We start from the raw sequence: 14,227 nt of genomic DNA, 5'->3' as shown, positions 1-14,227 counted from the left end.
GAACCTACACATGGAGGTTGCACAGAACGAAACGTGCACACACACACACACACACACACACACACATGCACACAAGTGAGTGCGGGTAAAACTGATAAAATCTAAATAAAATTGGTGGATCTTATCAATGTCAAATTTTTGGTTGTAATATTGTGTTACAATTTTGCAAGATGTTACCATTAGAGGAAACTAAGTAAAGAGTACTTATGATCTCTCCGTACTATTTCTTTCAACTGCATGTGATTTAACAATTTTCTCAAAATAAAAAATGTAATTAGGAAAAATATTGCTTAATGTCTTTTATCAACCTTGATGCCCATAGTAACCTTTTGCGGTAGAGAACAGATATTTTTCTAGGTCATTTACATATACTTTAATAACTCTTCGCTCTCTGTCCAACTTTCAGATAGAATCTTCTGCCTTGTAAATTGCGAGTAACTAGTACATAATTGCTGGGTCCCCATTTCAAGATAAACAAGTTAGGCAAATGTGGATATATTCGATTTGTCAGTTGATAAATGAGGAAACACTTGTCCAGGAAGAACAGGAGCAGCTTGAGTGAGTGCAGTTTCTTGAGCATGCCCGGGGGGAAAATGAAGTCATTGTTATCTGATGGAACACCTTGAGCAGGCTGCCTGGTAAGCCACCACCAACGACGACTGTCCATAATGAGAGTCTGGGATCAATTAAGGAAACGTGAACTTCTAACCTGTGTGAACTGTCACGGTTGAGTCCTGGCCTGGCTGATCTCTGAGTTTCCAGAGGTTAATCATAGCACTCCACAACTGACAAGACCCTTCTTTCTTTTTCTACCTCCATTGATGAAACTTGTGCCCTCTGAAGCCACAGAGGGGAAGAAGTCCCCTTTCCCTTTATTTCTAGAGTAGGAAAGAAAAAGGTAAATATAGTCTTGTTCAAGGATGAACCTCCCAGGCTTCCATGCAAGGGACACGGGTTCGAGCCCTGGGCTGGGAAGATTCCACATGCCACAGAGCAAGTAAGCCCATGAGCCACAACTACTGAAGCCCATGAGCCACAACTGCTGAAGCCCGTGCGCCGCAACTACTGAAACTGGCATCCCCTAGAGCCCATGCTCTGCAACAAGAGAAGCCACCACAATGAGAAGCCCGCGCACCACAATGAAGAGTAGCCCCTTCTCGCCTCAACTAGAGAAAGCCTGTGAGCAGCAACAAAGACCCAACGCAGCCAAAAATAAATAAATAAATAAATAAATAAATAAATAAATAAATAATTAAAGGATAAACCTCCCGTATATAGAGCAGTGACTGGCATGAAATAGGTGCTCAATATATTTTTACCAAAGGAGTTCCAGCCCACAGCTCTTAATCTATACACCTGAAAAACAATATATTGATAAACAACAAGGTCCTACTGTATAGCATAGGGAACTATATTCAGCATCCTATGATAAACTAAATGAAAAAGAAAATGAAAAGAGAATGTATATGTATATATATGTGTGTATAACCGAATTACTTTGCTGTACAGCAGAAATTAACACAACATTGTAAATCAACTATACTTCAATAAAAAAAGAGAAAAATGTATCTGTCATCTATCTATTAAATGCTTACAATGTATCAGACATTGTCTTTACATTTGTAAGTACCAGTCATTCCTTCCAAGTGTTCTATACAATAGATGACATCTATTTTTAATGTCCATTTAATAGATGAGGTCATTGTGGCATAGGCAACTTGAACAACTTAACAAAGGTCACAAAGCTGTTAAATGGCAAAGCTGGATGTAAATACAGCCAGAGCAATCACTGTGGTCAAACTATCAGCTTGTCTTGGATCCGATAATTTACGGGGAGTGTCCATTCATTAGGCTGAAGTACGTATTCAAAAGTGAAGGCATCAATTTGGTTTGGAGCTTAACCAAAATTGTCATACAGAATTTCAAAAAGCATTCTAACCGCTCTTTTAATGTTGATAACAATCCTGCGAAGTGGAAGTTATCAACCCTAGTTTATTAAATGAGAAAATGGGGTCAACAGGGTGGTTAAGTGGCTTAAAATGATACCCATTTAATAAGTGTTGAACTCCATCTCCTGAGTTTTATTTTCTAAACCAGGCTCCTGGGTTCACCATGTATTGCTGAATCTTGCATTTCAGGGTCAATTTTGCATCAGCAGAATTTTAATTCAGTTGGAAGGTCTGACTCTGACTAGCTAGGTTAATTAAGTTCCCTGAGATAAAATTTGCTCATCTATCATATGAAGCTAGTCATAAAACCTGCACTTTCTGTCTCAGTGGGTTTTTCATGAAGAAAAGATGATAGATGGGAAAAGCCTTTGTCAGCTGTAAATTCACAGGCTCATTTAAGTTACCACTATGACTACTATTTTTCGGAATCATTTTTTAAAATTTTTATTGGAGTATAGTTGCTTTACAATATCGTGTTAGTTTATACTGTACAGCAAAGTGAATCAGCTATACATATACATATATCTCCTGTTTTTTGGATTTCCTTCTTATTTAGGTCACCACAGAGCACTGAGTAGCGTTCCCTGTGATATAGTACGTTCTCATTAGTGATCTATTTTATACACAGTACCAATAGTGTATATATGTCAATCCCAATCTCCCAATTCATCCCGCCCTCCCACCCCCTTCCTCCTTGGTATCCACATGTTTGTTCTCTACGTCTGTGTCTCTATTTCTGCTTTGTAAATAAGATCGTCTATACCAATTTTTTCAGACTCCACATTATATGCATTAATATACGATATTTGTTTTTCTCTTTCTGACTTACTTCACTCTGTATGACAGTCTCTAAGTCCATCCACAGAATTATTTTTACTTCCAGGAAACAAATGGAAAGCTGATTGGATTATACTTTGGGGGCATTATACATTCAAGTTTGGATTCATTTATTTATTCATTTGTTCAATTATACGAGACACACTATACTAGACCTTGTAGAAAATACAAAGGAGTTAGTAACTTATATAAATATTTTCTATCAAACTGTAGTTATACAGAAACCATGTCTTGTTCACCATTACTTCATAACTATGTCTGAGTTTGACTCAGTCATACAAGTTCATACAATACTTCATACAAGTTATTATAAACTTACTAATGGCACTCATCCTTAGCATCATCCATGTTTTCTGCACCAGACACACACACACACACACACACACACACACACACACACGCACGCACATACACCCTAACTCAGCAATGGGTATTCAAAGTCTCATGGATCTCATAATCTATGCATGAAGTCAGACAATTAAATCAATTACTGTAATTATAAGGTCTCTGAGGTGGCGAGGCAAAGAAGTCTGCCACTTCACTGTCTACTACTAAATGCACGACCTTGCAAAATCACTTAGCCTTTGGCTTAACCACATTGAACTAGAAGAACAAGTGGGTCTAAAAAGTAGAAAATTCTATGTGGTGATGTTTGAAAACCACTAACAGCAAGGGATTATTTGCAAACAAACCTAAATGTCTTCTATTCAATCCAACAGGTGTTATTTTATACCCTCTATAATGGTAGGCACTGAATTTCTTGGCATCTTTGAAAATAACCACCTATTCTCTGTAGGCAGAAATGTATTCTCTAGAGCTGTTTTTTCCAATAACATTTATTTTAACAATAATATGCTTAGTCTGCTGTGAAAATACAACCTCACTGATTAGGCAGCCAGCCCAGTCAAACATTGTTTGGGGTTACAATTATAGTTATTTAATTGTTGAACAATCTCATAAGAGCTGCAAAAGAATCTCAGTTTGTTTACAAGCAGCAATTTAAACTTGTTTTTTTTCTCTTTATCCTTTTTACTCTTTAAAGGAAAACTCAGGATAAGTCTAGCCTGAAACCCCAGAGTACAATTAAGTCTCCCACAAAATGCATGGGGACCAGGAGGCTCCCTTTTAGTTAACACAGAGAGCCGTTCTGTTCTGAGACCTCTTTCTCCCTGCTCAGAAAGGGGGTGTTTATGTACAGCTGTGGGGAATTACTCACAAGAGGTTTAAACAGTGGAAAAAGAAAACATCCTCTTTTCTTTTTGGAACCACCCAGCCCACCAAGGTTTACAGGCTTAGCCAATGGAAAGATAGATTACGGTTCACTGAAAGCTCCCCTTGGAAAATGTAGACCCAGACTCTCTTAGGACAAGCTACAAGATCAGAAGGGCTGACAGAGTGGCATTAGCAGCTACAGGGAAATGGCAAGACAAATCCTGTGAAGAGACTTTGCTTCAGAGACGGCTTGTAGGTTGTATACTGACAGAGAGCCATAGAGCCCAGGGTTGAATAAAATTGTGTGACGGGAGTATGAATTGTGCTATGTTCTTTGCAGGGTCATTAAACTCCCTGTAGCCAGCAATGAACAAAATCTAGATTTTATTCTTCTTTTGCATAAATGTTGGATAAAGGATAGAATGGTCTTTTTCAGTTTTCCCTTCAAGTAATTTTTTTTCTGTGCCTTTTATTTAATTACTTTGTGCAAAAGAGAAGCAGAGAATTTAACTAAATGAGAAATTTGATTAAAAGATCTCAGAGTGGCCTGCTCAACAGCACCTTAAAATTTTAATAAATCAATCACTAGCTATGCTGTTGTCACTTCCAGTTAAACATCGAGTTGTGATTTGTGGGGAATTCCCTCACTTTTAGTTTTTATGACTTTTTGAGAAGAGAGTCATGGGCTAGAGTTCTCAGACTATCTAAGAAATAAGATATTTATTAGAAAATAATAAGTATGTATATTATTTTGAAAGTACAGAGTCAAATTGTAATGCTTTGGGGCACTATATTTTACCTACTACAGTTTTAAAAAAAGAAGAGAGAAAAGAGAAAAAAATAGAGAGAAAATTCTGTTTGTTTCCTGGAGTGGAATTCACCAAAATAACTTCTATGAAAACATCCTTAAATAGAGCAGTCATGGCTATATATTTCTGGGGAAAATTATTTAAGGAAAACTTTTCTGTATGCATGGCTTAATTAAACTGAGCTTTGATTAAATATAACAGTTCAGGAAATGATATAACTTAGAATTCCTTAAAACAGTAGCATGCCAGTTTTAAGTATTTTCTTCAAATTGTCATGAAGATATCAACCCAGGGATGAAATTCTTAATTTGTCTCAGTATCCCTGCCTCAATGAACTCTTATTCTTAAAATTCACTACTTCTCATTTGCATGTTTTTGTAGAGTGACATGAAAATAAGCTCAAAATCAATAGATCAAAATTGATTCTATTCGCCATTTCTCAATTTACTTTGAACATTGCCCCCAAATATTTTGACTCAATTTATTTATGGTAAACTCAGTTGCTAGGCCATATACACAGCTTTGCAATTTTAAGCTCTCAAATGATATAAAAAGCAGCTTCTTAGCCGAAATGGATTTCTCGTTTGAAAAAGTCTGCAATAGTTAATCTTTTTTTCCCCTTAAAATATAACTTCCCAGAATATGATTATGACTGTTTCACATGAATGGGTTTTCTTCCTTAGAGTGTGTGCCATTTCTAGGTAGGGATGGCCTGAAATCAAACATAATCAGCAATGCTGGCTGTAAAGACCCCATAAAGTAGTTAGGATTTTCCATAATCCTCCGTCTAAAATGATAACAAACACTTAGTTTACATTCATTGAATTCATATTTCTTAAAAAGAAAAGATACGATGCATGGGAAGCACGACATAATTGGGGAAGCTCACTTATAAAAACAAATGTAATCATTGCCATGAGATTATTCCATAGAAAATGTTTGGTTTATGTAAACTAGCCAGTTGTCGAAGTAGAGGGACTCTCGTTCAGTTTTCTAAGGGAAATAAAATCAAAACCTTAACTTTCAATTCCTTGGGTCTTTTGTAGGAAGAACGAAATGACTTCAAGAGACAATTCTTTCTTCTCTCCTTTCTTCTCTCCCTCCCTTCCTTTTTTCCTTCTTTCATGACAAAGTTTTCATATTTTCAGATGTCCTTGTTAAATTTATTTTTATTTCTCCTTTAAAAAATAGGGTCTCATTTTTTTGTTTTATTTCAATGTTATATTTCTACAATGTTGTGGGGTGTAGCTTACCTGGTGCATAATAGCTGCTCAAAAATACTTGCTGAGTGAAAACGACTAACTTAAGTCACACAGATTAATTGTAGAGAAAGTGAATCGTATCCCCCCTCTCTCCGGAAGAAGGAACAGCACAGATGTTTCCTATGTGGAACCTTCCATGGGTTTATCAAGCTCTTTTCCAAACCTCCCCATGCGTTTGTGACTGCCCTTCAGTAGGTTTTACATACAGCGCGTCTCTCTTTCCCTCTTTGAAGTCCACTGAGGAGCTGAGAAAACCTAGAGAGGATAACAGAAGCAAGCCCAATAAAGGTAGCCTTTAGATCATAATTACCCTGGAGTCCATGGGTTTAAAAAATGTCCATTCATGGCTAGAAAATGAACACTATTTACCCAAAAGGTTGCAGCTGTTACATTCCCTTGAGAAAACATCAAGTAAGACCTATCCATGCCAGGTTTTTCTGATTGCCTAACCTCAATGATTCAGAGATAAAATCCCAAAATAGGCATTTATAAAGGCAAGGATGACAGGAAGAGAAGACGCAGAACTGGGGCTGGTACTTGTGGCTGCTGGCTCTCATAGAAGCCTGCAAGCTATCTCTCTCCTAATGTTGCCAGCTTGCTTAGGTGATAGTCTTGTGCCAGTCAAAACAGTCGCAGGCATTTCTGTCCAATGTATTCTGTTCTGTCCACACTGGGGGCTGTTTCCGAAAAACAGAATAACGGAAGCACTGAAACAAATCACGAAACCAGAAAACTTAAGCCCTCAGATAAAAGAAGAAAACAAAAAGTAACAGGAGAAATGTGTTTTCCCAGGAATGTCCACATCTCTACAGACCCAGTTTTCAAAAGTGGATTTTCTTTGAATAGAGTTTAGATTTGCCAACAGGCTATTAGGATATAATACACTACTCACAATTCTCCAAGAAAGGATCTAAGGTTTGTTGTAGTTTTCCCACTTTCCCAGAGATGGGTAGAGCCAAGAGGAAGGGGTGAAGGAAAGTGGGTGAAAGATTGTGGGAGCTGAAGAAAACTTGCTGGATCCTATCCAGTCATCTTCAAAGGGTAACCTCTTCCAAACAGAGCAAACTTTCAGGGGGGGATTATGCAAAGCCCTTGCTTTCCAACACCCCTGAAAACCTGCTACCCCTGTCCATTCAGATTTGAGGATTAAGAAAACTAGGGGAATGAAAGCATCTATTTATCCCTGGTCCATGTCAAGAATTGTTCTTCTGAGCTGGATCCTAAAGCTTTATTGGTGGTGTGATCATCTCTTTTAAATATTTTTTTAGGGGGATGGGGAGGCGAGCATTTGTATTATCTGATAGTTCTGTGTTTAATTTTCATCAAAGATGCTTAATTGTGTAACTCCTGGCTAGGTTTCCCTTGCCAAATGATAAAAATCAGAGTTGGAAAAGACCTATTAGGTCATTTTATCCTAACTCCCGCCAGTGAGAATTTTGCCTCTAATATGCAAGATGAGGCGCCCACCCCTTCCCTTGGGAGATTAGCTTCTACAATCCAATTAGTCCTCACTGCCAACACATTTTCCCTGACCTTCAATTTACAATTAATAGCATTGTTCTTAATTCCACGCTCACCGATGAAGTGTTTACTTTCTCTTATTGTTTTCAAATTTTAATCCACTGATAAGCCTATTTTCTTATTCCTCCCCAAATACACTCATTTATTTTTTTCCTAGAATCTTTAGTTTATTTGTTATTTGTTATTCTTTGCACAGCTCTGTGTCTCTTTGATACGAGGAGAAAGAAGGCTTCTAATTTCCCAAGCTGGCATGTCTCATCAGCAGACATGGATGCAGTGGAATTAGGCAGAGACACTTTAATGTTTTCATAAAATTCAGGCTTCCTCAGTATTTTACTCCTATTTTCCAGAGATGAATGGCTCGAGATATGTCGGCAATTTCGTGTCTCAGCTTTTCAGTTGTGTGTGTGTGTGTGTGTGTGTGTGTGTGTGTGTGTGTGTGTGTGTTGTGTGCATGTGTCCAATTTTCCGCTCTGGAAACCCTGGCTCAGATGATCAGACGAGATAAGGTAGGCAGAGATAAGAAGGAGGAGGAAGAATATTACAATAATGAACTTAAGAGACTGAAGAAACTCAACCACCCACCAGAATACCTCACTCCCTGAAGGACAGACCCTCTCAGGCTGAGACGAACCATTGTGAACCAGTGCCTCCCAGTGCACACGTAAGACAGACCCCTCTCTACAGCAAGGTTTGCCCTTCTGGGATTTTATTTCTTTGTGTCCTAAGGCCCTGGCTTTGTTCCTGTCTTGGCTTGTCTCCCTCTTCTGATTCTCTGGCCTTATTTGGGCCAGCGGATTGCATTTATCTATCCAGTTCCCCATGTAGCTTCAGTCTCCACCTCATGACCTCCTCTCGGCCTGCTGGCCTAAGGGATGAGTCCCTCTTTCTTGCCCCTGCCCTCGGACTAAGCCCTCTCTTGCTGCCCCTCCCTTTTCTGAGGATCCAGTACAGACACCTGCCCAAAGGCCATTGTTTTCTCTACATCACCTGTTATTTCATTGTCAGGACTGCCTGCATGCAAATGTACCCTCAGCTCCATCACAGGCCATAGCCCTGACTCAAAGTAGCTTGCTTCTATGGTCCTTTAAGGGAGTTTTATAGATAACTGACTCTCAGAAATGTAAGAAAAATTCCTAGCATGGTCTGTAAGGCCCTAAAAACCTCCTGGCTAGCATCACAATCCAATCACGTACCACTGACCCCTCTCGCCCTGCTCCAGACACATTGGCTTTCCCTCAGTTCCTTTGCTGTGCGAGCACCAGTCTTTTCCACATTGGGGTCTTCATCCTATTGTTTTTCCTGCTTGCCTAAGTGTCACTTAATCATCCACAATGAATGTCACAGCTTACATGGAACTTAGACCCAAGTACCCTCCCCGGGACGAAGTTAGGTCCTATTGTTATACTTCATCACTTAGCCTTATACTTGCATTGAAAGCACTTACCAAAAATTGTGAACATACGTGTACGGATATTTTAAGTTATTTGACATTTGTACAACTCTATAATATGTGAAGACAGGCCCACGCTTACTGTTCTTTCCTGCTTGTGCCTACTATATCGTAGGTGCTCAGTCAGGCGAACAGTGCAACCATGACAGCAAAGACTAGGAAGCAGAATAAAAGTTAACAGTCAGCCGTCCCATGATTGATAATCAATTACTTGCCTTTATTTATTTATTTATGGCTGCGTCGGGTCTTAGTTGCGGCACACAGGATCTTTCCTTGCGGTGTGTGGGCTCTTTGTTGTGGCTCGCGGGCTTCTCTCTAGCTGTGGCGCGCGGGATCCAGAGCGCATGGGCTCTCTAGTTGTGACACGCAGGCTTAGTTGCCTCGTGGCATGTGGGATCTCAGTTCCCCGACCAGGGATCGAACCCTCGTCCCCTGCATTGGAAGGTGGATTCTTAATCACTGGACCACGAGGGAACTCTCTCAATTACTTGTCTTAATCTAGATGATTCTGTTATTTTTCTTCATACTTGTAAACGTATAGTTTGGCTTATATAAAAAAATTGACATTGCACATATCTATATCAGGTATTGTATTAGTCAGGGTCTTTTGGTTTTTTATTTTTTAAATTTCAGGCAAGAGAGAGCAACTGTACTATTTTTACTTGAAAAGGGACTTTTCAGGGGAAAATAGGGAGCTCATATAATTCATGAGAAAATGCAAGAGTATGTTTGGTGCACAGACAGAAACTAAAAGAGCATAGAATCTGGGCAGTAGAAGCAATGCTTTCCTGCATTGCACCTGTACCACTGCTCCCAGGCACCACTGAAATCTCGGGCACTTTTATTGGCTCCCACCACAGAATCCTACACCAGCTGTCAATGAACTCCAACCATCCATTTGTTTGCGACCAACCTAAGATTCAAAGTCCTGGATTAGAGGACTGCTGGACCAAGGACTGGTTAGGTAACTTAGCCCTGGTCTCTGGGTCAGACAGAGAAAGGATTCCCAACCTTCTGCACAGGCATTTTGAGGTAGAGATACTCAAATTTAAAACCCCTCACACAATGAGTTATTCCCTCCAGTTGAGGGGAGACAAATGATGGTCATCTCTCTGGCAACCAATCAAATCAACCAACCCACAAAGCAGCCAATGGCAACTGCTAAGTCATAGATATTACTCTTCAGGATGTGCCATTCTTAATGCATGAGGCATCACCTTGCTTCCTGGTCATCTCCTCTGTTGCTTTCCAAATTATTAATTCTGTGGGTCTTCTTTTCTAAGAGTCTGCATTTCTGAAATCTGATTTTTCTTCGAGGTATGAGGTTGACAGCTTTGAATTATTCTGCAGTTTCCTTCAACAGCACAGGTTGTTATAATATTATCATAGGCTGAGTTCCCAAAAGCTGAGTCTGAGACCCCCAGTTCTTGTGAAAGTGTTATTATCGATAGAAAAGCCCATAAAGAATGGAGGAGTGAAGCAGGATAGAGAAAGGGAAAGTGATGAGCCAAAAAGCCATCTCAGATGAAGTCCAGCCTTGGCTTGATCCAGAGAGGGCGGTCTTTGAACCATTAACCGCTTAGCTGGTTTGCCTGCTTGAGGCAAGGGGTAACCCTTTATATATCGCACCAGCCAGTCATTGGCTTTGAGATGCCCCCCAGGGGGTGGGCATAACTCTCCAGTTGAAGCAGCTGACTGTTAGGGGCACACTCTCCAGAGAAAGTGAGCATCTGAGAGCTATTAATAGCTGACCATCACAGAAGCTGGGATGGGGGGGTACCAGCCGTTTAAGGGGATCTGAGAGGAACATCACAGTATTTACTCCAGCACTCTTCTATCTAACCTCTGTTGGGTTCATTAATTTATTGTTTGTGTTTGCGAACAAATCAGCAAAAGAGCAACATTATTAAATTAACCCTGAAACAACCCCTCAAAGCAGCCCCTTTTTTTTTTTTTGACTTTGCCAAGGTATAAAAAGGTTGTGGTAATGTTATGCCCAGCTTCTGGACAGAATAGACATAGTTCAAACAGCTGAACACTAAGCAACCCCAAACATACGGACACTTAGAAGAACACAAATCAATAACTAGATTATGATTTCATTTTTCCATCCAGATGTTGACTGCTAGGCTATGACATGAATATGGCAAATAACAAACCACGCTACCTTTCTGTAAAATGAATCAGTCCTTGCACATTGGCCCCCAAACACTAGAGTTGAGATTTATGATTCAGGAAAAATCTATGATGATAATATTATTAATAATAATGAAAATAAGCATCTCCAAATTTTAAGTCCTTTTTATACATGAAGTGATTTAATTACTCCCAATACGTTATGAAAATGTAGGTATTATTATCCCCATGCAATCCTTGAGGAAACTGAGGCACACACAGGCTCATAACTCAATCAAGGGCACACAGCTAGTAAGTGATGAAACAAGAATGATTTTTTTCATTACTGCTGGGTGTGTCAAAATGACCTCAGCATTTTCCAGCAGATTGCAGTTCACTTTGATTCTGAATTAAATTTCTCATTTTCAAATTAAAGTATTGAAATCTGAGTAGTAACCCTCTGCCCTTTGGAGGAAAATATATGCCGAATGACTCATCAGCAGCAGGACAAGCTCTAACCTAGCGGCAGTGGATGCTGCATTGAACATATTTCTCTCTCTTTTATTGGATTTGTCTCATGCTTACCACCATGAACATACATGAGTGGTCCATAAACCAAAATTAAGAGAAGTAATTGGTTGAGCCAGGAAATGAAAATTAATCTCATCAGTAATAACATCTGTCATTTTTTTTGAATTTTATTTTATTTTTTTATACAGCAGGTTCTATTAGTTATCTATTTTATACATATTAATGTATCTATGTCAATCCCAGTCTCCCAATTCATCCTGTACTTAGCTGATACTATGCAAGTATTGGGGTGGCCAAAAAGTTCGTTCGGGGTTTTCCCAAACTTTAGTAATGAAGAATCTATTTTGCTACTTGTTTTGGTTTGCCTCATATCTTTTTTTCCCGTTTTTGGTTGGAGATCACACATCCCACATTACAGGTCTGGACACATCCCAGAAGTTGGGCCAGTCACAGTATTCCGTCCACCTGACTACCACTGATTGGGTCAAAAATGAGCATGTGACATAAGCAGGACCAATCAGGTTTCTTCCCTAGGATTTTTCTAACTGGAATTAGTTGGATACAACTCTTTTTCCTTTCTACTCATGAAATTTATGAGAATATAAGATCAAACCTGGTTGTAGTCTTGTTTTCAACCTTGTGAGGATGGTTAGTTTGAGATAACACAGCTCTCTGTAAAAAAAGGCAAATATAGAAGACATTATAATCTACTGGTTTGAATCCACAGATATAAACTCATTGGTGTTTTTTTTAGTGTGTGGTTTGCTTAACTGAAAAATATTTTTTTTGTCTTACACGTCCTGCTTCTTGCAATCAAAGTGTTGTGCGTAATATATATATGTCATTACTGATTCATACAAAACCCCCCTGAGTTAGGTATTATTATCCTTATTTTACAAATATGAAAATCAAGGCCCAGCAAGCTGATATCATTGTCCCAAGTTTGTACGATTAGTCAGTAAGGGGCAGATGTTGGATTACAAATTTTCTCACTTCCAAATCATTAGCTACATACTATAACCCTCAGAGAAAATCTGCATTAATTTTAAAAAATTCAATTGTTGATCAACACCTACAATATCCTGACATGAATCACAATAGGGATTTTACACATATGACAGTGTGTATATCTTAGCTCATGGTTGTTTATTTCCTATAGTTTATCCAGGACTTTTGGTGAGTGTAAATATAATGTTCAGGGAATGAAATAAAATAGAATAATAATAAAAATTTTTAAATTTTTGAAGAAATAATTTTAACCATGCATGTAATACCATACAATATTGGATTTGGGGCAAAGAAATAAAAATGCTGACTGAAATATATTCTTTCTCATAACGTTTACAAATCTGAAAGACTTGGAAAACTGATGGTTTTCTACTGATTCTAATGATGTAGTTAGTCAGAAATATATGTTATCAAACCCTAAGACACCGCACATATTTTATCATTTAAGAAAACCTGGCTAATGGATTTTTTCATTCTTTTACTATATGATACATAGAAATGAAGAAATCTTTTTTTAAATTATAGGATAAGAAAGTAAGAGACATGCTCAGTTTTATGATGACTTCACACAGATAGAATAAGAATTATTTGTATATTTCATCTTCTATTTGTATCATTTATTAATATTTATCTGAGAGCCTTTACGAATACTCTAAGACCCAGTCTAAGTTTCACTGCCTCTGAAATGTCCTCCCAAAGATCTCAGGAATTAGGTTTCAAGAGTTAGGGACATTCGGAGAGGTAAGAAGTCAGGGAAAATTACTATATATGGGAAAATATAGAGTGGGAAAATTCTACTCCATTTGTGATCTTATTGACTTGCCTTGTAATTGATATTTATCACATTTATTCAAATTAGTATTTATTGAGCACGTAATACATGCAAGTATTATGCTAAACACTAGAGTGATATAGGTGTGATGACAGAACAGGAGTGACATACATTGATGTGAAAAGGTGCATTTTTTTTAATTTAAGGAAGCTTCCATATACATCTCTATATATGCAGAGATACACAGTCATACAATTTAAAGGTGCCACTCTTTGTCCTCTGAAGTGGCCTTTTAGTTACATGAATGAATGAAGGGATGTACCAGACCCTTCAGAACATCTGTAAAAGGAATATTTTTTTGTTTGTTATAGGGTTAATATGAAACTGTATCTATGATTTAATGTTAGAGAAACTTCTCATGATGGATGGGGTTCCCCAATTAAAAAGACACTGTGATGTGTAGGGAAATCCCCATAAAGCAAGGGGAACCCCATCCATCATGAGAAGTCCTGGTGGCCTAAATTTAACATAAGGCCAAGAGCCAGAGAAGCAAGGTCACTTCCAGCACAGCATGTAATTGTATTTTGAGATGCTGAGCAAGTGAGGGTGAAATAAAAGAGTGATGTGCCCATAATAAAGAACACTCTATGACAAATCACAGCAAGATCCTTTTTTACCCACCTCCTAGAGAAATGGAAATAAAAACAAAAATAAACAAATGGGACCTAATGAAACTTAAAAGCTTTTGCACAGCAAAG

The sequence above is a fragment of the Physeter macrocephalus genome, chromosome 15, assembly GCF_002837175.3.
Source record: "Physeter macrocephalus isolate SW-GA chromosome 15, ASM283717v5, whole genome shotgun sequence".
Lineage (NCBI taxonomy): Eukaryota > Metazoa > Chordata > Mammalia > Artiodactyla > Physeteridae > Physeter > Physeter macrocephalus.
This window is presented reverse-complemented; position numbering follows the sequence as displayed.